The 25,551-nt window shown below is 45.6% G+C and overlaps 1 protein-coding gene across 2 annotated transcripts in view; it reads left to right on the top strand.

Moving 5' to 3' along the window:
* Positions 1-17,297: 17,297 nt before the first annotated feature.
* CAB39 (calcium binding protein 39) overlaps positions 17,298-25,551 on the top strand; it is a 71,259-nt gene continuing 63,005 nt past the window's right edge. The window contains exon 1 of one of the 2 annotated variants that reach the window (XM_084779213.1): positions 17,298-17,664. The gene's annotated coding sequence lies outside the window, so the exon portion shown is untranslated. Of the gene's footprint in view, positions 17,665-18,277; positions 18,416-25,551 lie in introns of those variants that run through there. The other variant, XM_084779214.1, reaches the window with a different exon arrangement.

Genomic DNA, 25,551 nt, shown 5'->3' on the forward strand with positions numbered 1-25,551 from the left:
TCCAAAGACCTAGGTCTGTGTGATCTAACTGGAATACACATCTTTAATCCCTCTGGCTGGAATACAGATACACCTTTAGTATACACCTTTAATCCAAAACAATGAGGTCTAATTGAAGGGCAGACAAAGTGTCAGAGTCAGATTTGACAGAATGAGTCAGAGATAAGATAACCCAATGAGACACAGAGAGACACGCAAAGAAAGAGAGACAGAGACAGAGACAAAGAGAGAGACAGAGACAGAGACAAAGAAAGAGAGACAGAGACAGAGACAAAGAGAGAGACAGAGACAGAGAGAGACAAACAGAGAGAAACAGAGAGAGAGAGAGAGAGAGAGAGAGAGAGAGAGAAGAGAGAAGAGAGAGAGAGAAATAGAGAGAGAGAGAAAAAGAGAGAGAGAGAAGGAGGGCTACTTAAGAGCAGGCAGAGAAACCAGGTGTGGTGGTATACACCTTTAATCCTGGCACTCTGGCAACAGACAGGTGGATTTCTCTGAGTTTGAGGCCAGCCGGGTTTACAAAGTGAGTCCAGGACAGCCAAGGCTACACTCATAGAAACTCTGTCTGGAAAAAAACAAAACATAACCAAATAAAACAAAACAAAAAGAGCAGGCAGAGAGACAGACAGACAGTACTGTACAGGACTACAATAGAGTTTGTGCAGTAGACACAGTACAGTTTGATGCAGTTCAGTTCCTGGAGTTCAGAGGCAGTTTTTCTTTCTTTTTCTTGTTTTTAAAGATTTATTTATTTGTTATTATGTATACAGTGCTGAAGAGGGCATCAGATCACATTATAGATGGTTATGAGCCACATGTGGTTGCTGGGAATTGAACTCAGGACCTCCAAAAGAGCAAAAAGGCAGTTTTTCTTTTTTCTTTCTTTCTTTTTTTTCTTTTTGGTTTTTGAGACAGGGTTTCTCTGTGTAGCCTTGGCTGTCCTGGACTAACTTTGTAGACCAGGCCAGCCTCAAACTCACAGAGATCCACTTGCCTCTGCCTCCCAAGTGCTGGGATTAAAGGCGTGAGCCACCACCGCCCAGTGAGAGGCAGTTTTTCTAAGCAGAACAATTCAGTGAAAAGATAAAAAAGAAGCCAGTTTGAATCAGTCAGCTTGGAGAGGAGTTTTGAGCCAGAACAGCTGAGTTGAGCCAACCAGCCAGAGTTTAGAAAGATCTACAAATGGCGAACTTATTCAGCAATAAGCCTCAGATGCTGACAACGTTCTAGGCTTAGGTTAGCAGCAGAGGCTGGCAGCTGAAGTCTTCAAAGACTGGGCTTACAGAAGATTAGATTGTATAGAGGCTAGAAGCTTCCAGGCCTAGGCCTATGGATAGACAGAAATGCCCTGGCCTCAGCCCAAGGTATGTATTTGTAAAGCTTGGGTATGGTTCTCATCTCATGCCCTCATCTGAGGAAATAAAAACAACATTTACACAGCCCTAATCCTGCCATTAGACCCCTGAAGATCAGCTGGCATTGATTCCATATGGGAAGGCTGAAGAAGTGTCTGATGCAAGCTGAGGAGAGCAACAGGAGTAAGGCATGTGCTTCAGAAGCTGCAAAGTGGGGCAATGCGTACTGCTTTTTCCTTGAGTCTCTATAGCAAAGCCATCCACTGGAAGGTTCTTCCTACTCTGAGAGTTGATCTCCCCTTCAGTCACTCCTGCCCTTCAGACATGTCCAGGGGATGTGTACTCTTGTGATTCTAAATTCCTTCGAGTTGATGATGAAGACCATCCATCAAATCACCTATATGGGTATGTTAGCGCTCTACTGCTGTGACAAAATGCTTGAAAAAAATCAGTGTAAAAAGAAGAAAAGTTTGGTGGTACACGCCTGTAGTCCCAGCACTCAGGGAAGCAGAGGCAAGTGGATCGATGAGTTCAAGGCCAGCCTGGTCTACATAGTGAGTCCAGGACAGCCAAGGCTACTTGGAGAAACCCTGTCTCGAAAAAACAAAGAAGGAGCCAGGCGTGGTGGCGCATGCCTTTAATCCCAGCATTTGGAAGGCAGAGGCAGGCGGATCACTGAGTTCGAGGCCAGCCTGGTCTACAAAGCAAGTCTAGGACAGCCAAGGCTACACAGAGAAACCCTGTCTCAAAAAAGAAAAAGAAAAAGAAAAAGAAAAAAGAAAAAAAGAAAAGAAAAGAAAAAACAAAGAAGGAGAAGAAGAAGAAAAAGAGGAAGAGGAAGTGGAGGAAGAGGGGAAGTTTATTGAAGTCTGACTTCAGTGATCAAATTTCCTTTCACTAGGCCCCACTTTCTAAAGGTTCCATCACCTTCTAATAAAGGCTGATGACTAAGCCTTTTAAATATGGACCTCTGAGGGACATAACAATGGTTGAACTATGCAAACGGGCCAACATCTCAGAGAACCGTGATATACTGTTTTTGCTTAACAGTAATCAAAAGTCATTCCTGAGCAGAAAAGACCTAATCCTCTGTGGATCTGTGATCTTTGCCACAACAGGTGATGGAGTGTTGGGGAGATTTCCGAGCACTGTGCCCTACTACTGTGGACCAGTAGATAGCACAGTTGAGTCTCTGCTCTGAGGTGCAGAGGGACCCCACAGATCTCTTTGACTGCTGCCTTATCTCCTGATGGACATCTCACTGCTGCTAGTGCCACCTAACCAAAAGCTCTTGGTCTTATCCTTACTTAGATACTTTGATGTGAAGCATCATTTGACTTCTTGCAATCAGCATCACCCGAGGCAGCATGCTCCATCCTGATTATACCAAGATAGCTAAATAGTCATAACCATCTTTTAAAGTTCGGATCTTCCATCCAAGGCAATTGAGAAAAAACTTACTATTGGAATTAGTCAGTGTATGCCAAGCCTGGCAGGTATTGCTGTCTTTGTAAAGAACAAGAGCAGAGAACTTTATCAGAAAAAGGGCACCCCAAGATAAGAGGAAGCCGTTTGGAAGGAAAACTAGGAGCCTGCTATATTTCACAGTCATCAAATCCCATGTAAATACTCAGATCCCAACACTCAGGAGGCAGACGCAGGAGAATATGAGTTCAAAGGCAGCTTGATCTACAGAGCCAGTTCCAGGCCAGCCAGCCGTTTTGAAAAAAAACAACAGTATGGTGGAGAGATGGACCAGTGGTTAAGAGCACTGGCTGCTCTTCCAAAGGACCCAGGTTCCATTTCCAAAACACACTTGGCAGCTCACACCTGTCTGTAACTCCAGTCCCTAGGGGATTAGACACCCTCACACGGATGTAGATACACACAAAACACCAATGCATACTAGATAGATAGATTGATTAAAAACAACAGCAATGACTCAGAGCCATCATTTTCCTCCCTGAGGCCCAAACCTTGTCTTGGTAACTTAATCAGGCCCATCATCGTAAGAGACTGTCACTTACTCACTGGTGAACTTTATCAAGGTATAACATTAACACAGAGGATTCGATCTATTCATAAAATTGAACTTCTGAGATCACATGGCTCAGGTGTGGGCCTGCAGGCCAGTGAAGAAGCCCTTACAGACACACTTGGGCCAAATACTTAGAAATACTGTGGGACTCCTCCTATAGCACAGGCCAGTCTTTTTTTTTTTTTTTTTTTTTTTTTGGTTTTTCGAGACAGGGTCTCTCTGTGTAGCCTTGGCTGTCCTGGACTCGCTTTGTAGACCAGGCTGGCCTCGAACTCACAGCGATCCACCTGACTCTGCCTCCTGAGTGCTGGGATTAAAGGCGTGCGCCACCACACCCAGCTATAGGCCATGTCTTAATTAGGGTTTCCTTTGCTGTGAAGAGACACCATGACCAAAGCAGCTCTTATGAAGGAAAACATTTAATTCAGGCTGGCTTACTGTTTCAGAAGTTCAGTCCATTATCAATATGGCGAGAAGCATGGCAGCATGCAGGCAGACACGGTGCTGCTGAGAGAGCTGAGAGTTCTACATCTTGACCTGCAGGCCACAGCAGCAGAAGATGGTCCCATCCCACACTGGATGGAGCCTGAGCACAGGAGACCTCAAAGCCTGCCCTCACAGTGACAAACTTCCTCCAACGAGGCCACACCCACTCCAACAAGGTCACACCTCCTAATATTGCCACTTCCTATGGGCCAAGCATTCAAACATATGAATGTCCAGGACAGCCAAGGCTACACAGAGAAACCCTGTCTCGAAAAACAAAACAATACCAAACAAATGAACAAACAAACACATGAGTCTATGGGGGCCAAACCTATTCAATCCACCACAGGCTCATTTCCAGCCACCTACTTGTCAAGGTGGTGTTCTAAGTCACCAATTATCTAGTGGCCTTGACTAGCACCCCAATTGTAGAGTCCTAGTCCATGGCTTAGTGTGGACTTATCTCTGTTTTGTTAAAATATTAAGTGACAACTGGGCAGTGGTAGTGCATGCCTTTAGTCTCAGCACTTGGGAGGCAGAGGCAGGCAGATCTTTTTAAGAGGCCAGGCTGGTTTCAAAAGTGAGTTCCAGGACAACCAAAGCTGTAGACAGAGAAACCTTGTCTATACATACATACATACATACATACATACATACATACATACATACATACATACATACACACACATACAAACAAGTGAAAAGTGACTCAGGTTCCTGAGAGCTTCCACCATTGCCAGACACAGCTCCTTTTCAGCCAGAATTCACCCTGCTTAGCACTTGTCTGCATCTCCCTAGTTATTAACTTTTGAGAAAATATTTTCAACATCACCCCTGGCAACATGACACACAATCAACATGACCCATTTCCCTGCCCGCCTCTGTCCAGTTTGCCTGCTCTGTCATTCTTTTATGGTCCAGAAAACACTTTCCACAGTGAGTTTAGCTTCTCACTTGCCATGAAACGCTTGCTACCAGCACCATGCTGGCCTGAGAACACCACATAGGCTATCCAAGGGTGCTAGGAATTCTCACGGATTCTCTAGTGATCATTAGTCCCTGGGACGAGCTCCAGATATGCATATTTGCCCATGAGGAGACAGATCCCAGTACAGTTGCAGATGGTGTCTCCCTTTACTCACTGCATTCAAACATGTGTCCTGGCTGCACACACTCTGTCCCATTGGGCTTTCTTTGCCAGCTCTCACTGCTCTGCCAAGGAAAACACGGAAGTAGAGTTAGGTTAAAGTCTCGCATGTCTTTTTATTTTATATTTTTTGGCCCTCTATGGCCTCCCTGGCCCTAGTTTTCAAAGCCTCCTAAAGACTCACCCTTTTTCTTCATACTGGTCACTAAGCCATCTGAGTGACCCCTGTGCTTCTGCCTGCCTTCTGCCCTGTGACAGACATTGGGTGACATCCACATTGGGTGTCTTCCTCCACCTATTTTGTTTGGGCAGGGTGTGGAGGTTTGAATGAAAATGGCCCCCACGGGCTGGAGAGATGGCTCAGTGGTTAAGAGTACTGCATGCCCTTCCAAAGGACCTGGGTTCAAGTCCTAGCACCCACATGGTAGCTCATGACTTTTTGGAACTCCAAGATCTGATATCCTCACACCAATGCACATAAATTAAAAAATAAAGAAAAAGAAAATGGTCTCCATAGGCCCATAGGGAGTGGCACTATTAGGAGGTATGGTCTTGTTGAAGTAGGTGTGGCCTAGTTGTAGAAAGTGCATTGGGGGTGGGGGGTTCCCACTTTGAGGTTTCAGAAGCTCAAGCCAGGCCCAGTGTCACTCTCTCTTCCTGCTGCCTACAACTCCAGATGTAGAACTCTCAACTACTTCTCCAGCACCATGTCTTCCTGCGTGACATCGTGCTCCCTCAAGAAAATGGACTAAACCTCTGAACTGTAAGGCAACCCTGATTAAATTGCTGTGGTCATGATGTTTCTTCACAGAAACAGAACACTAGCTGAGACACAGGGTCTCATATAGTTACAGCTAAACTCAAACTTGCCATGTAGTCAAGGAAAACCTTGAACCACTGATCTGCCTGCCTCCACCTCCCAAGTATTGGGATTATAGGCATATACCACCACAAAGTTTTGTGTAGTATTAGGTAGCAAACCCAGTGTCTCATATATGCTAACCAAGGACTCTAACAACATCCCCAGAACTCCTCCACTTTATTTTTTGTTTTCACAGGGTCTCTCACTGAACCTGGACCTCATGAGTTTGGCTAGACTGGTTAGCCAGCAAGCTTCTGGGATCCTCCTTTGGCTGTCTTCCTAGCATTGTGATTACAGGCAAACACCAAAGTGCTCAGCTTTTAAAGTGGATGCTGAGAATCCAAAGCCAGCTCCCCAGAAGTGTACACCCAGCACTTTGCCCACTGAGGTACCCCAACCTCCGGCACCAGCACCTTCCTCCTCTAGTCTGTTTGACACTGGGATGATCAGTGGACCATAGGGTTAAACGCCCCCATGACTAAAAACAGCCCCAGGGCACAGATGGTTGTCTCTCCAGCAAGACAGTCAGGATGATGTGTTGGCTACCACTAAAAGCAGTCCTCGGCCAGGCATGGTGACACATACCTTTGATCCCAGCCCTCAGGAGGCAGAGGCAAGCAGATTTCTGAGAGTGAGGCCAGCCTGATCTACAAAGTGAGTTCCAGGACAGCCAGAGCTACACAGAGAAACCTGGTCTTTAAAATAAAAAATAAATTAATTAAAAATGTAAAAAGTAGTCCTTAATGGTGCAGTGATAGCTAAAATTAGCTGATACTTAAGAAGGCAGAGTTTTTTAGTTTTGTTTTTGTTTTTGGAGACAGGGTTTCTCTGTGTAGCCTTGGCTATCCTAGACTCACTCTGTAGACCAGGCTGACCTCGAACTCACAGAGATCCACCTGCCTCTGCCTCCTGAGTGCCGGGATTACAGGCAAGGGCTACCACGCCTGGCTAAGGAGGCAGTTTTACTCAGTACTTATTCGGGATGATGAGACACTATTCTTTATTGAGGAGTACCTCAAAGAGAGCCTGAGGTTTGTAGATACAAGTTATAGAAAGGTACCACCCCTACAGGCTACAGGAGTCACGAGAAAGGATGGAAATGGGGTTTCTGACTAGAGTTGTGAGTTCTATAAGGCCCTTTATAGTTAGATAGCTCATCACTTCTGAAATATACAGGGTAGAGGCATGACTGATGAAACTGCCTAAGACTCCTATAAAGTGCTACACTGGCAAGCCCAACTTCTGCTCAAAGTGGCCGTCTTCCATCAGTGAACATCTCCAGCGAGCACAAACCTCCCAAGCATGTCCAAGGACTGAGTTGGGTCTGCGTATTGTTTGATTTCAGTTCTGAGGACTGAATCCAGGACTTCACACACTCCCAGAAAGCACTGCTCTCTCTCTCTAAACTCTACCCCTGGCCCTTGGAACCTGCAGTCCTCCTGACATAGCCTTCCAAGTGCCGACAGTACAAGCTTGTACCACCACACCCACTTCTCTCTTGTTACTGTGTCTCCTTTAAAGACCAGTTGAACAATCTGTTAAGAAGTGGGTTGTGGGGCTGGAGAGATGACTCAGAGGTTAAGGGCACTGACTGCTCCTCCAGAGGTCCTGAGTTCAATTCCCAGCAACCACACGGTAGCTCACAACCATCTATAATGTGATCTGATGCCCTCTTCTGGATTGCACTGTATACATAATACACAAATAGATAAATCTTTTCAGAGAAGAAGAAGAGGAGGAGGAGGAGGAGGAGGAGGAGGAGGAGGAGGAAGAAGAAAGTTGTTTTGTTTGGTTAGTTGTTTTTGATACAGGGTTTCTCTGTGTAGCCTTGGCTATGGCTGTCCTGGACTGGCTTTGTATACCAGCCTGGCCTCGAATTCAGAGATCCCCTGCCTCCCTAGTGCAGGAATTAAAGGTGTGTGCCACCATCACACCCAGTGAAATGAGTTGTTTTAAGGTCTTAGAAAAGGATGCAAATCTGGAATGATGTGTTTTACTATAATCCCAGTACTTGGGACACTGAGTCAAGAGGACCATTATGAGTTGACACCAGCCTGGGATTGACACAGTCTTAAAATAAACACATAGTAAAATATATAAAAGAAGGATTCCTGAGATAGAGAAATAATCATACAAAAGGTCCATTACCAAGCTGGTAAGATGGCCCTGCAGATAAAATTACTCGATATTCAAGCCTGTTTGTCTGGGTTCAATTCCTGGAGCCTACAGTAGAAAGAGAATTGTCTTCTAACCTTCTTTGTTTGTTTGTTTTTGTTTTGTTTTTTTGAGACAGGGTTTCTCTGTGTAGCCTTGGCTATCCCGGCCTCCCTTTGTAGACCAGGCTGGCCTTGAACTCACAGTGATCCAGCTGCCTCTGCCTCCTGAGTGCTGGGATTAAAGGTGTGTGCGACCACACCTGGTTTAAGAGGAAATCTATTTGTTGTTGCTGTTGTTTTTTGTTGTTGTTGTATCTTCTAACCTTCTTACATGCACTGTGGCATACAAGTGCCCAAGGGTGCACACACATAATTATAATAATAACTTAATTAATTTTAGCTGGGCTTGGTGGCTCAACTTTTAGTCCCAGCACTTGGGAGGCAGAGGCAGGTGTCTAGGACAGCCAGGGCTACACAGAGAAACCCAGTCATCAAAATATAAATGCCAAGCGTGGTAGCCACGCCTTTAATCCCAGCACTCAGGAGGCAGAAGCAGTGTGTCGCTGTGAGTTCTAGGACAGCCTGGTCTACAGAGTCCAGGACAGCCAAGATAACATAGAGGAACCCTGTCTTGAAAATCAAAATAATATATATATGGCATACTTTGCAATAAAAGTCCAGTAGCTGGACCCTGAGAGAATTACTTCAGTGGAGTCCAACATCACTAGAAGAAAACGATGTCCTGGTAGCAGTCCTTGCACTCCCTAAGGCTGAGGTGTGATGTTCTTAGCGGTATCCCTAGCCTTGCTCCTTTTCATATGAGAACATACATGACCTAAGATCTGGGCTAGACTCCTTAGTGGTACTGTGACTCACCCAGGGAGAATTCCTGTGGTCGGCTGAGGTGTTTCATGCAGTAAGGTTACGGCCAGGTCAGGGTTTCCATTCGCACAACTGCCATAGGTTCTGGGACATAGGCCAGCTGCAAGGCAACCTCAGCTCTTGCCAGCCTAGGCCAGTGGAAGGGAAAGTCGGGGATTACAGTGAAATAGGAAAGAAACAACCTGGAGAAACGGGGAATGTGGTACAGGGGAACTATTTGGGCGAAGAAACACGATACGGTCCAAACAAAACAAAAGGAAACCATTTTTTTTTCCTTGAGGAGTGGGGGAAGGAATCAATTAAATCTCATCGTCAGCTATCTGCGTTGTATGAAGAGAAACAGGAAACTCAAAGACTCGGGGAGCAGCATCAGTGTCCCATGAGTGGAAAGAGTGTAACATATATTAAAACACGAGTTCCCTTCTCTTCTCATAAAGATTGTCTGAAAGAACCTTCTTGATCACAGACGAAGGCCAGTCTCCTTAGTTTTGGCCACTGTTTCCCAGAAACAGGAAGCACGGCAATTTATCTTGAGCTTGATTTGCTGGGCAACCTCAGTAAACAGCCTCAAGCTGGACTTTCTTATTTGGGTTGTGACGTCCCAGGCTGGTCTCAAGCTCTTTCTGTACTTGAGGATAAAGTCAGACTTCTAATCTTCCTGCCTCTCCCTCCCAAGTGTTCAGATGGCAATGTTTTAATTAATTAATGTATTAATTGAATGCCCAGGTGCTGGAAGCCTTTGGAGACTAGAAAGCCAAAACCAATGAGTTCGTATTGAATTCATTTCCAGAACATATAAATTTGAACAGATTTGCCAGGAGGAGCCTTAGTCTCCTATAAGGCTAGGAGCTCTAGAAGCTCTATATAAATTCATGCTGGGCGTGGTGGTGCACGCCTTTAATCCCAGCACTTGTGGGGGTTAAGTCTGGAGGACTGTGTCCTGCTGCTTGCTACATATTGGCTCAGTGGCCAATCTTGGTCTTCAGGTCTCCATTTCCTCTCTTGTAGTGCGTGTGTTGTTTGAACCCTGTAGGTACCTAGTGATTGGGTACACCAGCAAGAGAAGATGAACAGGAGTTTGTGGAAGGATGGGTTTTTCATTGTTATTGTTGTTGTTTTCCCCTGTATAGTTTACCTAAAGGATAAAAAGCCCCTGTTTTATCTGAATGATCTTTGTTGATTTTTGCTGACTTTGTGGTTTTCTTGGTTACTTGAACAAAAATGAATCTCGAGAAAAATTGGAATTCATCATGTTATCTCCCCACATTTATTTTATTTATTTATTTTTTTTTAATTCTGGATACAGTATTCTTCCACCAGATCTCATCATGAATGAGGCCCCACGTGGTTGCTGGGAACTGAACTCAGTGCTCTTAACCTCTGAGCCATCTCTCCAGTCCCCTGTGATCTTTTGTTGTTTTGGTTTTCAAGACAGGGTCTCTGTGTAGCCTTGGCTGTCCTGGACTCGCTTTGTAGACCAGGCTGGCCTCCAACTCACAGAGATCCACCTGCCTCTGCCTCCCAGAGAGCTGGGATTACAGATGTGCACCACCACAACCACTTTAGTAACTGTGATCTTAACCTGGCTCAGGAGTCCATGTTGCCTGATAATTCTGATATTTTATATTCTCTTAATTTTTTTCAACAAGGTCTCACTGTGCCATCCTGGCTGTACTGGAACTCACTGTGTAGACCAGATTGCCCCTGAACTCACAGAGATCTGCCTACCTCTGTCTCCCAGGTACTGGCATTGAAAGTGTATACCACCACACTGTGCTTTGTTGTTTGTGTGTTTTTGTTTTTTGTTTTTTGTTTTTCGAGACAGGGTTTCTCTGTGTAGCCTTGGCTGTCCTGGACTCGCTTTGTAGATCAGGCTGGCCTCAAACTCACAGAGATCCACCTGCCTCTGCCTCCCTGAATGCTGGGATTACAGGCGTGAGCCACCAGTTTTTAAATTTTATTTTGTATATATGAATCGTGCCTCCAAGGTTGGAAGAGGGCAACTGGGTCCCTTGGAACTGGAGTTATGAATGGTTGGCCATCATGTGAGTGCTGGGAACTCTGCAAGAGCAGCAACTGCTCTTAACCACTGAGCCATCTGTCCAGCCCCTAACGCTCTTTTCTACAGCCTCACAGATAAAGCCAGTGAGATGGCTCAGCCCGTAAAGGCACCTGCCACCAAGCAGGCCTGCCACAGATTCTCAGGCTTGACCCCCACATGGGCACCACAGAAAGTAAGTACATACATGTACACACACACACACACACACACACACACACACACACACACACACACACACCTCATATAAGTCTAAAAAGCAAAATGCCTCAAACCTTAGCCAGAATTGACCACGACAAAATTTCCTTTCCCAGAACCTTCTCAACTTTCTATATCCATTCACGCTGTGTCCTACACGTTCTCTTTCTCATTCTCGAACAACTTGTCATTCACATCTGGATCCCGCAGACGCAGGGCCTTTCCCTTCCTTCCACTCAGCCAAGCCTCTTCTTGAACCTCCATTTTCTTCTTTCTCTGCTATTACAACCCTTTCCTTCCTGAGAGACCTCTGAAAGGCTGTGAGCTCAAGCCTCATCTGGTCTTCTAGAACCTTCCAGCAAGATACTCCTCTCCAGCTAGACTCCAAAACTTTTCTTCCTGCTCTGTGGTTTCATTGTACCTATTGTCACAGCTTAGGTTTTCTGACACCCGGCTGCGTCTTCACTCAAGCCTCTTTCCCCGGAAGAAGAAGCTGTTGCAGCATTCGGCAGCGGCTTCTCCTCAGACCTCTTATCTCTTCCCCTTCTAGTAGCTTTAGACTGCTAATTAGTCTTCCCCTGAGTGACAACAACGCTTTCCTGGTTTTCCTCCAGGCTTCTGATTGCTACAAGATAACCACCCATCTTAGTAAATAGCCCTATCAGCCAAACGGCCCCTCCCCCATCAAAACCGGCTTTCTTCCTGGAGTCTTCCTTCTTTCTTATCACTACCAAATCATTAGGTACTAACCTCTAAAGCTGCTTGGCTCATTTCGACTTGTCACCAGCCCCAGCTCAGACCTCCATTCTCTGTCACTAGCCCCAGCTCAGACCTCTTTTACCTCTTAGCTGACCCCAGTAACCTGGTGCTCCTGTCATTCTGTGCATGTCTGATTAGAGAGATGTTTTAAATTCCAAAGTGCACATCTGAGCGTGGTATCGGGATATCATTCAATGGGACACTGCTTGCTCTGCAGGAATGACAAGCAACCAAAAAAAAAAAAAACCCAAAAAACAAAAAACAAAAACAAACACAAACAAACAAAAAAAAAAAAAAGAGAGAGAGAGAGAGAGACCACACCTGTACATGGCACTCAATGGTGGCATCCAGTTTCAATGTGTAGTCCCAGTACATCCATGCTGAAGTCCAGGCTCCTTAGCATGGATGACTTAGCTTTTAAATGATTACAACTTTGCTTATCTTTCCAACTTTATCTATTCCTACCCTTCCCCACGCCCAACCCTAAGCTCTAAATATACAACTACTTGTACACAGGCAGGACCTCTAACTCACTATGCTGTCTGTGTTTTCCCTTGAGCCCCATTAGTCAACTTACTAGATCTCTTAGTAGCTTTGTGTCTCTCTGTCCTCTAATTGCCCACTTGACCTGAGTGTCTTCCCTGGATGCCGAGTATCAGCCACTGCTTCGTTGCCATCAGGCAAGGGCCATCATTTACTCTCAAGAAGCATCTGTCAATGAGATTTGGAGACTCAGGTTTGGTGAGTCTGAGGGTGTGGCCGGGTGGGTGGATGAGAAGGGAAGCAAACAGGAGTGCTGCAGAGTTCAAGCTTCAAGGGCAGAGGCATTCTGGAAACCACGGTGTCCAGGGCAGGGCTGGCCTAATGGCTGCTGAGGTGGGGGCAACTGAGGGTCATTGAGACAGCATGTGAGGGGACTATAGCCAACAGGGTGAGTTGCAACGATATAGCCAGGTGAAGGAAGGCACTGGGTGGGGTGGGAGGGAAGCCATGAGTCAGGCTCCAAAGTCCTTTCCTAGAGAGTCTAATTAAGGCAGGGAAAATGCTTGCCTGCTGTGCCCAGCTTCAGATAGGAAGAGGAAGAGAGGGATGATGGGAGATTGATACGGAACCGGCCCTGGCTCTGGCTTTAGGGAGACAATGACAACAACAACCCAGCTTTATTACCCTGTGTTTTGTGGATACAACACAGGAAAACAAAGCGCCTCTGAGAAAGTTTCAAGATGAGGACAGAGAACTTTCTAGAAAGTAGTGGCATGTACAGAGAAATAGTTTGGGTAGAAAATTTTTCAGAGACTCTCAACAAACGAATATGAACAGCATCTCTCCTGTGTGAATTCAGGCAGGAGATAGTGACGCATACCTTTAATCCCAGCACTAGGGAGGCAGAGGCAGGTGGATCTCTGTGAGTTGGAGGCCAGCCTGGTCTACAAAGCGAGTCCAGGACAGCCAAGGCTACACAGAAAAACCCTGTCTCGGAAAAAAAAAAAAATCCAGCGGCCAGATTCAAACTAGAATTTGTTAACCCCCATTCTGGAAATGTCCTTTTGTCTCCCTGGTACAATTCTCGGCTGTTTTGGGTTTATGCAAATTAAAAGGTTAATCAAGAATGCTAGTCTGAGCCCTCAAGCAGAGGAACCACAACTCTGCACGTGGAATTTATCCATCTTATGCATTCTTTTCTTCTTTTTTTTTTTTTAAGATTTATTTATTATGTTTACATTGTTCTGCCTGCTGTACACCTGCAAACCAGAAAAGGGCACCAGATCTCATTATAGATGATTGTGAGCCACCATGTGGTTGCTGGGAATTGAACTCAAGACCTTTGGAAGAGCAGTCCGTGTCCTTTTTTTTTTTTTTTTAATGTGCATTGGTCTTTTACCTGCATGTATATCTGTGTGAGGGTGTCAGATTCCCCTGGAACTGGAGTTAGAGACAGTTATGAGCTGCCATGTGGGTGCTGGGAATTGAACCTGGGTCTTCTGGAAGAGCAGTCAGTGCTCTTAACCACTGAGCCATCTGTCTAGCCCCCTGTGCATTCTTTTATTCTGTGGGATGAAAAAAGCCTCTCATCTTAAAACAAAGAGGGTCAAGTAGGATGGTGCACATTTGTAAACCCAGCACGCAGGAGGCAGAGGCAGATCTCTGTGCATTTAAGTCTAGCCTAGTCTACATAGTAAACTTCAGACTATCCAGGGCTATGCAATAAAACCTTGCCTCAATAAACAAACAAACAAACAAAACAAAACAAACAAAACACCAACAAAAACCTCATAGGCACATATCACCAACAACAACCCCAGAACCATGTGTACCAGCAAGTTTCAGAATTAGTTAACAATTGCTCACCCTTGAATTTCACTTGCAAAGGGCCAAGGGCTGCACCCACCTTCCACCCTCCCACAGCCACAGAGAGAACATGCAGGACAGCTCTTGTCAGCTGCCTTCCCGTACTTGGAGGCCTCTTACAGATCTGGCTAGGTTCTCTAGAAGCTTCCAGCTTGTTTGAGGTGAAGCATCCTTGGTTGAATGGATTTTAAGCATTAGCATGCTGACTTTTTTGTTTGTTTCTTGAGATACATCTGGCTGGTCATGCCACATCACCAAGAACAACCTTGAATTATTCATTCTCCCCCTCCACTCCCAAGTGCTAGGATTATAGGCATGCACTATTACACCTGACTTTTACATACATACACACAGTGGACATATGTTTTTGTTTTGATCCCGAGTGTGGGATGTGAAACAGACTGTATAAGGGTGTGCAGTGTTTTTCCATTGAAAACAGACTTGTTAAAGAATAGGTGATGTTTGTCCACTAGAAAAGGAACCACCAAGCCGGGCATGGTGGCACACACCTTTAATCCCAGCACTCGGGAGGCAGAGGCAGGCGGATCACTGTAAGTTCGAAGCCAGCCTGGTCTTCTTCAAAGTGAGCGCAGGATAGCCAAGGCTATACAGAGAAACCTTGTCTCAAAAAACAAACAAACAACCCCCCCCAAAAAAAAAGAAAGAAAAGGAACCACCTCTTGGGGGGGGGCATGGTCTTTGTCAGCTGATAAACATCCTAGTACGGACTCTCAGAGGATATATATATATATATATACACACACATATATGCCCAAAACAAGAGGTGGGACATTTTTGGTCTTGGCTGCTCATCACTCCACTTAGAGACCCTTCTAGAGAGAACTGCTCCAGTGACTGCTTCGAGGTTCAGGGTTCTAGTTGATGCTCTGGGTTCCTGCGGCTGCAGTTGCAGTCACCTTTGCTGAGTTGCTGGTTTGCTGTTTAACGGGTCTGCTGGAATCCTGCCAACTAGGCCAGTGACCTCTCTCCAAGGAACTGAGTCTAAGAAGGTCTACTTCTCCTGTTCCCATTAACCTCTTTTCTCCCCTATCTAGGTTAGGTGGGTTGGAAAGGAGGTCTAAGTATTAAATAACCCCAAATAAAGTAGGCTTGAAAAAGTTCAGAGCCTACACACACACAAAGTGGGGGCCTAGGGTTGAGAAAAGATCTTGCTATGTGGCCCTGGAACCTTAGAAGTCACTATGTAGATTATAGAGATGCCGGGCGTGGTGGCGCACGCCTTTAATCCCAGCACTCGGGAGGCAGAGGCAGGCAGACCATTGTGAGTTCAAGGCCAGCCTGGTCTACAAAGTGAGTCCAGGATAGCCAAGGCTATACAGAGAGACCCTGCTTCGAAAACCAAGGACCCACTTTCCCAAAGTCCACAGTTCCGGGAAAGTCCATAAATGTACTAACCTTGCCGTTTGGCTTCTGCAGTCCCGATTCTGGATAACTGTTCTTGCTAACTGAGGCATGTCAACCCAGGAGATAGTTTTTTGTGCTTAAAAGCTCACTCTGGGAAAGGCTCAGGACTGCCCTTGTGTCCCAAACACTAAAAAGACTTTCTATTGGCTTGACCCCATGTCCGAGTGGTTTTTCTCTGGTGCATGCCTCACAACAATAGGCACAGGTCGTCCTCTCTGCCTCCCTCTTCTGAGTCTCAGCTTCCTCTGTGTGCACACAAGCCGCATACTAGACAAGACCAGCATTCAACACTAGCACGGTACCAGAGGGTTTCAACAACCTCTAACTACTGTCCCTGTTGAAGTCCTAGGGCCCTTCACTCTGGTCTTCACACACGGTCATGGTGATCAGCGACCTTTTAAGACTGCCAAAGCCTGTCCCTTTCCTGCTTAAAAGCCTATGGAGAATTTGCCCCTCTCAGGTAGAGAAGCCCTCACAGGAGGCTCAGACTGCAACACACAGCATCTTCCCTCCTCACCCAGGATTTTAAACTATTCATTAGTACATATTATTGCTTTGGTTATTTGCTCTACTTCACAGGAGCGAGGACTGCTTAAGGGTCACTGCTTCTACCCCCGCCCTCATAGTCCTTAGCACACGGTAATTGTCCAAATAATCCTGATAATCAGCCATCAGACCTCTATAATGCATTATTTTCTTCCTGTGAGTGTGTTTATGGCAATTATCACTGTGTCGCTGCATTCATTTTACTATTTATTTCTTTATTTTGTTTAGTTTAGTTTTGATTTTTTTTCGAGACAGGGTTTCTTTGTGTAGCCTTGACTGTCCTGGACTTGCTTTGTAGATCAAGCTGGCCTCGAACTCACAGAGATTCACCTGCCTCTGCCTTCCTGAGTGCTGGGATTACAGGCGTGTGCCACCACCGCCTGGCTTTTATTTTTATTTTTTGAGACGGGGTTTCACACAGCCCAGGCTGACCTGAACCTTTGAAGCCTAGGATGACCTTAAGCTCCTAATCCTCCTGAGTTCACCTCCAAATTACTGGGAGTACAGGCATGCACCCTCTGTTCCACTTCCCTCTGGAAGTAAGATTTGTACCCTGGTTAAATCCTATTTCTTTGGACTATTTCATTCTCATTCTCATTCCCTCCTTCCCTCCCTCCCTCCCTCCATCCCTTCCCCGCCCTTCCCCCCCCCCCTCCGCTTCTGTCAAGAGATGCCAAAATGAAGTTACAAGTTACAGACTCTGCAAAAGCAAGGAAGAACCAATTTGAAACAGTTTTGAGTCCTCCGCAGAATTAGAGCTTTAAGATTTGAGGAAGTGAGCGTGTGTTCCTCAGGAATAGGGATCAGATGCCCAGGACTGGTTGAGCACCAAACCAGCAAGTGAGGGGCACATAGAAGATAACTCCAGTTCCATTTCTGCTTTTTTCTGTGTCCCAAGCCCTCCTCTCGCCCGAGAGTCAGGCGTCCTGAGTCCGCCCGGCCGTCCGGGGGCGTCCGAGGCCGCAGAGGGCGTTGCTGCGCCGCCCGACATCGCGCCTTCGGCGGCTGCGCAGTGCGCACGTCAAAGCCGGGCTCAGGCCGGAGCTGGGCGCGGGGCGCCAGGAGCCGCGCGGCCTGAGAGTCTGGGGCTTCAGTGTCCGCGCGAAGGCGGAGGCGACCTCGGAGGCGAAGGCAGTGCCGGACCTCACAGCCACAGCCGCAGCCCGACCGAGCGCAGCAGCGCGGCGGCCACAGCAGGAACCCCTGGGCCACCGTCCGCCCGCGCAGCCGCCGCCGCCGCCGCCGCGGGAGCCCGTCGCCCGGTGCAGCTGCGGGCGGAGGACAACGGAGGGCCGGAGCGTCCGAGCCGCGCCGCGAGGACCGAGCGAGCAGCCCGAGGCGGCGGCGGCAGAGGACGGGGACGGCGACGACGCGGAGAGGGAGCTCCCTGGCTCGGCCCAGCATAGTGAGTGACCCCCCGGCCCGGCCCTTCTCGCGACGCGGACACGGACGCCCGCCGGCTTCCGCCCGACCCGCCTCCATTTTCCTGGGTGGCGGCGGCGGCGGCGGCGGGAGCGGCCCGGGGTAGCCGGAGTCCCGGGCGCCGCCCTTGTCCTCGCCGGTGCTAGGCTCATGGGGCCTGCGGGCCGGCGCTGCAGCTAGCCCGGGGAGAGCTGGCTCGGCCAGCTGTCACTCCCGCAGCGCCGGGGGACTCCGGGCACCCAGTCTCCCCGAGCCCCGCGCAGCCTCCCTGTTAGTGGGACGCAGCCACTGTCTTTGTAGGGACCTTTCAGGAAAATACCTAACTGATTTCTGGCTAGGAATTGTGCGGTAGGCGCGTTCCCAGATTCGGTTGGAGCAATCCAAAGCGCCGACTGCGTGCGGGTCCCCGAAGCGACTCCGAGACGAAGCCGGCCCGGAGGTCCCCTCCCCCGGGGGAGCTTTAACGTGTGATGTTAGAGATAAGACGAGTACACAAATAACCAAGATACAAGGCAGGAGGGGGCATAGATAAGTTCCGTTTAGGAACTACCAATTGCTGTAAAGGTGCTCGGGGAAGACTAGACCTGTCGATCGTTTCCGCCTTCCCACGAACCTGGGAGGCTTCCTGGGCGAGGCGGTGCTAAACCGGGTGTAGAAGACTCGATTGGATTCTGGAGGAGAAGGGGGTTGCAGAGGAGAAGGGCGTGGAGGGGCAGCAAAGCTGGAGGACAAAGGTACAAGGAGCTTGCGAATTCACCGAGTGCGGCGAAAGGTGGGGTAGACTAAAGAGGCATTTGGGGTCGGAGCTGTTTGAGCGACCTTCCACGGAAAACTTAGAACTCATTTTTCAGTGACTCATGAGGCCGGAAATGTATGCTAGGGCATATTAAAGGCGCTCTTGTGAAAGACAGGAGAGCAGAGGAGGCCACAGTTAGGAGTTGACATTGTTCTTAAATATAATGCAGTTTGAGATCGATTTTTTTATTTTGACAGCTTCCGGGATATTTAAGCAAATCTATGTCCAAGCCAAGGAAAATACCTTTTGCAGAAAGTGTCACTAGATGTGTGCTTGTCCGAAGTTATGAAAAGAGGTGCTTAAATTAACCTCTGCCCACACAAGGCATTTGTGTTGATGAGTTCTATAAAATTGCCTGAGAAGTGTATTGAAATAGAAATGTAAATGCCAATTTATAAAAATACTAATAAGAAAAATCAAACTGTTAGCAATAGTCTAGATAGACATATACCGTTTTCTAGACAATTTCTTTTGCTTTTTTTGTTTGTTTGTTTGTTTGTTATAGGTTTTTCGAGACAGGGTTTTCTCTGTGTAGCCTTGGCTGTCCTGGACTCACTTTGTAGACCAGGCTGGCCTGGAACTCTCAGTGATCCGCCGGTCTCTGCCTCCTGAGTGCTGGGATTAAAGGCGTGCACCGCCACTGTCAGGCTTCTAGAAAATTTCTTGTTTGGTTTTTAGTTACAAAAATACTGGAGATCCAGAAGTGAAAGTTTTTAAGGTCTATTTCATAGGTTTAAAAAAAGAAACTATCAAGTTATTTAGTAACAACGAAAAGCTTACAATATATACAATTTGTAAGAATTGGCTTAGAACTTAATATTGGTTTTGTAAGCTCTTGTATATACAAGGAAATACCTACTTTTTTCAGTTTTATGGTGGCGATGTACACTTTTAGTCTCTACATTTTGGAGGCAGGAGTTTGTGGCCAACCTAATTTACATAAGGAGGAGCTCCAGGCCAACCAGATGGATCTCAGTGAGACTTTTTTTTTTTTAAGTAAGACATGCTCTTTGAAACGTGGAAGTAGTAGTCCATCTCTTTTTCTCTGCACTTCCCCCATCTCCCCCACCCCCACGACGCATCTTTTGAAACAGTGTCTCACTGTGTGTTCTCCTGCTTTGGGCTTCCAAGTGCTAGAATTACAAAATCAATTTCCTTTTTTGTTTTTTCTGTGTATATTTTTCAGTAAAAAAAAAATTTGTACTTTTATTTGTTTGTTTATTGGCATTTTGAGACAGTGTCTTGCTGGCCCAAGCTTGTCCTGGAACTTGCTGTGGAGGCCAGGCTAGCTTTAAAACTCCAGGGAGTTCCCCCGACCTAGCCTTCTAAGTGCTGGGCATGAATCAACAGCACCTGTCTGAAAATCCTCTTAAATGTTTTGTTTGGTTTACCCGACAAGGTTGCATTGTTATTTAAGGCTTCTTGTTTGAAGTATATTTATTAGCTTCTCTTCAAGGTTTGCTGCTTATTGACCTTATTTTTATTTGGCAGAATGCTTGTATTTGATGGTGAGGAGTGGAGAAGAGCACACAGGCCTGGCTGTGTGAGCAGTGCTTTTAGGAGGGCACTGCTGGCCTGGAGAGATGGCTCAGTGGTTGGGGGTCCCAGCTGCTAGTGGAGAGGTCCTGAGTGGTGCTGCTGCTGGGCTCCCAGCACCCAGTTTGTTTCACAGCTGCCTGCTCAGCGCCAGCTGCTCCACACACTCCTGTCTTCCATTGTCAACTGAACTCAGGCTCATTTACCCACATGTGTATACACAATGCTTTAAAACTTAAAGGACACTGAAAAGATTGCATCCATGGCTGACATACTGCCTCCTGTACACTATAATGCTGTGGCCCTCCCTGTTCTCTGTTCTACTACTAAAAAATAGTCTCTATTCTTGGAGTGTCCACAAAGGAAACTAGTTTTTTATCATGACATGAGGAGACAGACTGAATATATTTCTTTCTTTTTTTCTTCCTTGCATTTCTTTCTTCTTCTCCTCCTCCTCCTCCTCTTCCTCCTCCTCCTTCTTCTCCTTCTTCTCTTTGTTTGAGACAGGGTTTCTCTGTGTAGCCCTGACCTGGCTGGCCTCTAACTCACAAAGATTCTCCTACCTTTGCCTAGGATTAAAGATGTGCACCATTACCTCCCAGTTTATATTTCTTATTGGCATAGGACATTTCTTAGTGAAATGATATGCTATCATTACAAGGAGGACTTTCCTTTTAACTGAATTTTACATTAAATTAGCCTTTTCTTTTGTGTTTCACATTCTAAAGTATATTTATATGGTTCCCATTCCTTTCTCTTTTTCTTTTCTTTTTCCCAAGACAGGGTTTCTCTGTGTAACTTTGGCTGTCCTGGACTCTCTTTGCAGACCAGGTTGGCCTCGAACACAGAGATCTGCGTGCCTCCGCCTCCTCCTCCCAATTGCTGGGATTACAGGCGTGCGCCACCATGCATGGCACCCATTCCTTTTTCTAATGGTACAGAAAGTGAGATGATGAAATAGGCTGGGTTTTTTTGTTGTTATTGTTTTGATTTTCTGTTTGTTTTGTTGTTGTTGTTGGTTTGGGATGTGTGTATGGTTTTCATTTTGTTTGTTTGCTTTTGTTGATAAAGAATTTTCAAGTCAGGGTTTCTCTGTGTAGCCCTGGCTGTCCTGGAACTCTATAGACCAGGCTTTCCTGGAACTCAGAAATCACCTGCCTTTGCCTCCCAAGTGCGGGGATTAAAGGCCACCACACTCGACTTTGTTCCTGTGAGTTTTTAGATAAGATCTAATTCAGTACTCCAGAGTGGCCTGAACTTAACTCTGTAGCCTAGACTGGCCTAGAACTGAGCCAGATGCTTGGAAGTAGTGATGTGTATCTGCCACCGCAGCCTCTGAACTCGGAGCCTTCATAAGATTAGTATGAAATAGTTTGAAAAGTCCAATTACTTATTGGGCTTGGTTTTATAATTTGTCTTATGTGAATCTCTAGTGTATAGTGCAAATGTATATACTATTTAGCATCTCTTGTTATTTTCTAGTACTCAAAGCTTTTTATTTCCGTCAGTCTTTGTTATGTATAGATTTTTGTAGCAATTATTATATTTTTCCAAGAGCATAATTTTCCTGAGGAAATTAATCAGTGACTGTTGATTGATACTTGTCCTGCTGGCCTTATAAATACTTACATGGAGACTCAGACACAAATTCTCCCTCCCCACATGGATAAAACCCAGGGGTAGATTATAATTTCAGGTAGTGTCTTTTGGTTACCATTGTTGATGGGCTGGTTTGGTTTGGTTTTTTTCGAGACAGGGTTTCTCTGTGTAACAGCTCTAGCTGTCCTGGAATTCTCTCTGTAGACCAGGCTGGCCTCAAACTCACAGAGATCCTCCTGCCTCTGCCTTCCAAGTGGATTGAAGGCGAGTGCCACCATGCCCGGCTTTCTACCTCTTTTTTAAAAAAAAAATCAGTGTTCCTCTTTTCCAGGGATTTTTTTTTAAAGACAGGGTTTCTCTGAGTAGCCCTAGCTGGCCTGGATCTCACTCTGTAGACCAGGTTGGTCTTGAATTCAGAAATCTGCCTGCGTCTGCCTCCCTTTGCTAGGATTAAAGGCGTGCACCATTACGCCTGGTTCCGTGAGTCATTTTAATAAGGTATTTGCTTTTATGGGTTTTTATGTGTTATATAAATAGAAATATCATAGATAACATGGATAATAGCAAAATTTTTATTTTTGTAGACAGAATTTTGTGATAAAGTGAAAATGAAATCTCCAAGGATCTCTGGGCTTGATTATTTTTGAATTTCAATATTTCATTCTGGAATTGTAAAGACACTGTATTTGTATGTTTGCAGAGCAAACCAAGTACCTCACATTGCACAAGTATATACTCACTCTGTTGGTATTTTATCAGAGAGAGGATTGATACTCAACCATTAGTAAAAGAACTCAAGCTTTGTGTGAAATTTCTTAACCTTGTGTAGTTTTTGTTTGCTTTAGGTGAGGTCCAGCTATATAGTCCTTCCTGGCCTCAAACTTGTGGTCCGTTTGCCTCACCCTTTTGAATGCTTGAGGTTAATAGGCAGGGGGTATCTTGCTTGGCTATTGTATTCTTAACTATGGAACTGTATCTTAACCACTTATTTATTTATTTATTAAGACAGGATATTACTATGTAAACCAGGCTGTCCTCAAATTTACAGAGGTCCTCCTTCCTTTGCCTCCCTAAGTGCTGGAATTAGTGTGAGTGCTGGGATTGAAGGCATGAGCCACCACACCTGGTTTAATGACTTCTATCAGTCTACAGTATGTTGTGGAGGGAACAAATGGAGGCAGTATTTTCACTACTAGTACTCGGAGGCTAGTCTGGGAAAAAAAATATAAGTGTTTAACCTCTGTCTCTCCAACCATCCAAGGATTCTGAGAAGAGCTATTGAGGTTCTTGGTAACAAAGCTTAGATGGAATGATATTGGCTCGTTGCCATCAGCATTGGGTGTGCACATGCATGTGTGCTGGTGTGTGTGGTCCTCTGCTGTGCCATTTTTATCTTACAGAACTTACTCATAGTGTCATTTTAACTTTCTCCAGGAAGGAAGGGGCAGGGGAAGATAGACTTGTGATCTATAGCAGCTGTGAATTTAAGCTGGCAGAGGAAGTGGGCATGGCATGCAGAGAATTGCAAGAGGTCAGTCAGGTGTGAAGTAGTCCCAAAGGAGGCCGTTTATGTTGGCTGTGTCCTGCGCATACCTATTCCTTGATTATTTCTTCTAACTTGAGGCCTTGTTAGTCTTAATGCTCAGATCCACAGCAGATTGTTTTAGGCTGTAGGTTTTGTTTTCTTGTTTATGTGGATATGTTTTTGGACAGTAGGACAGGGTCCCATTGTACCTTGGTTGGCCTCCAATCCACTGTTGCAGACCAGTCTAGTTTCTCCCTCAGTTCCCTGGGTACAGGCTTATAGGCAGGTACCACCAGGCTCAGCTTTGTGTGTCCGCATTTTCAGGGCATTTTACAAAGAAAGAAAACCTGGTTAACCAATGTTTAGTAGCAGCCTGATTTTATTGAGCAATTATTCTTTGGAGCATTATCCAGTGGGTACATTGTTTGAGACCAAGGAAGTACAGTAATGTTAAAACATCACAACTCATTGATTAATTTTGATAAAATGTTTGCCTGAGAAACAAAACATAGGTTTTGTGGCTTGGTATTAAGTTGCTACTTTATAGCCTTGTGTAATGGCCTCTGTCAGCTTGCCCCCTGACAGAGTGCTGTTAATTGTATTGTCATAATTCTTCCTCCACAGATGACAAACCTATATTAAGCACAGGGGAAAATAGCCTGAACAGGTTGTGGTTTACAAGTCTTTGTGGCCCACTCTTCGGTTCATGGGCTTTGGAGGGCAGGATTAATTTTGGGGTTAGAAGCATTGTGCTTTGTTTGGGATGCTTACTCTCCGTCGGAGGGTTCTATAACTCCTGGCGAGTTCCTGAACTCCCTTTTAGGTTAGAGTCCTCAGATGGGAATGATTTGACTACATCTGAGAGGCTTGTGGCAGTAGAGGGCCTGGGTACTAACTGTCCAGACATCATAAGTTTTGTGATAGACTGTTCTGGGTGGAAGAAACTTTAGAATTTCAGAAACAGTCTAGTCAGAATGGTTCTTTCTGCGGATGGAAACACTGAGGCCACCATACCTGGAGGCGGTGTTTGGTTAAAGTGCTGCCACTTGCCCAGGGTTGTAATATAGTTTAGGAGCTGTGTGACTGGAGCTGGGTTTTTTTGTTCTTCATGTAGATTGCTTGAGTGATTTTTTTTTAATACTTTTTGTAGTGATGATATCTTTTTTTGTTTGTTTGTCTTTGTTTTTGTTTTTCGAGACAAGGTTTCTCTGTGTAGCCTTGGCTGTCCTGGACTCACTTTGTAGACCAAGCTGGCCTCGAACTCACAGCAATCCACCTGCCTCTGCCTCCCAAGTGCTGGGATTAAAGGCGTGCGCTACCACGCCCGGCTGTGATGATATCTTTTGAGCCTGTTTTTTTTTTTTTTTAACATTGATAGAAATTGTATTTCGTATATATTAAAGGGTCTTTAGCACATAGTATGCATTTTTGTTGTTGTTCCAGCATACAGATAATTTATAATGATGTTTGGAGTGGCAAGTCTCAAGATTAAAGAAGAGATAGAGAATCAAGGGAGATTCTAAAAATTTACCAGATAGTCCTGACACGGCTACCATCGCATGTTGACATGTTGGACAAATCTGTATGGTAGGTAGTGCCCCATCACCATTACAGATGAGGAAGCAAAGAGAAAGACTTGTCTAGGTCCTGTGGACACTGCAGTCCAGCTGGGATTGGAAACCGGCTCTGCCTCACTTCAAAACAGGAACTCACTGGACTGTGCACGCCTTCATCATGTGAGATAGTTTGTTTCCTCAGTAAGGATTTGGTTTCTTGTTGAGCATTTTTGAGTTAGTGTTTTAAAATGAAAGTTTACAAATAAAGGCAGTTGAGGATTTTTTAAAAATTTTATTTATTTATTGTATATGAGTACTTTTATCTGCAGAAGAGGGCATCAGATCACATTACAGATGGTTGTGAGCCACCATGTGGTTGCTGGGAATTGAACTCAGAATCTCTGGAAGAGCAGACAGCACTCTTAACCATTGAGCCATCTCTCCAGCCCCGAGGAGTTTTTAATAGATTTCAAAATGATGGCCACATGTTATAATCCAAAAACTGGTGGTTTGTTTTAAATGCTTTAGTTGTACAGTTATAACTGCTTAGTAGTTTCTATAGTTGAGTTAGGCCTGTAGGTAGCATTTATCTTTCCTATTACTCATACTGGGAAGAAGGGAGGCATGTGGCTGTAGGCAGCCTAGGTTCTGATGGGGGTGACTGATGCTGTCAGTTTAGGCTTCGGTCACCCTTGATTCTACCAAGAGGCCTTAGGCTGGAAACTGTACAATCCAGATTGCTCTCTTATTTTCTGTGATCAAGTGTGGGGATGTAACTTACCTTTTTTTCCCTCTGGGGTTCTGTTTGGTCTTGAAGGCTGTTTTCTTTATGAGAACTTAGAGGCATGTGACAGCACT

Source organism: Acomys minous, assembly GCF_964271855.1.
Source record: "Acomys minous genome assembly, chromosome: 4".
In the NCBI taxonomy this organism is placed as follows: Eukaryota; Metazoa; Chordata; class Mammalia; order Rodentia; family Muridae; genus Acomys; species Acomys minous.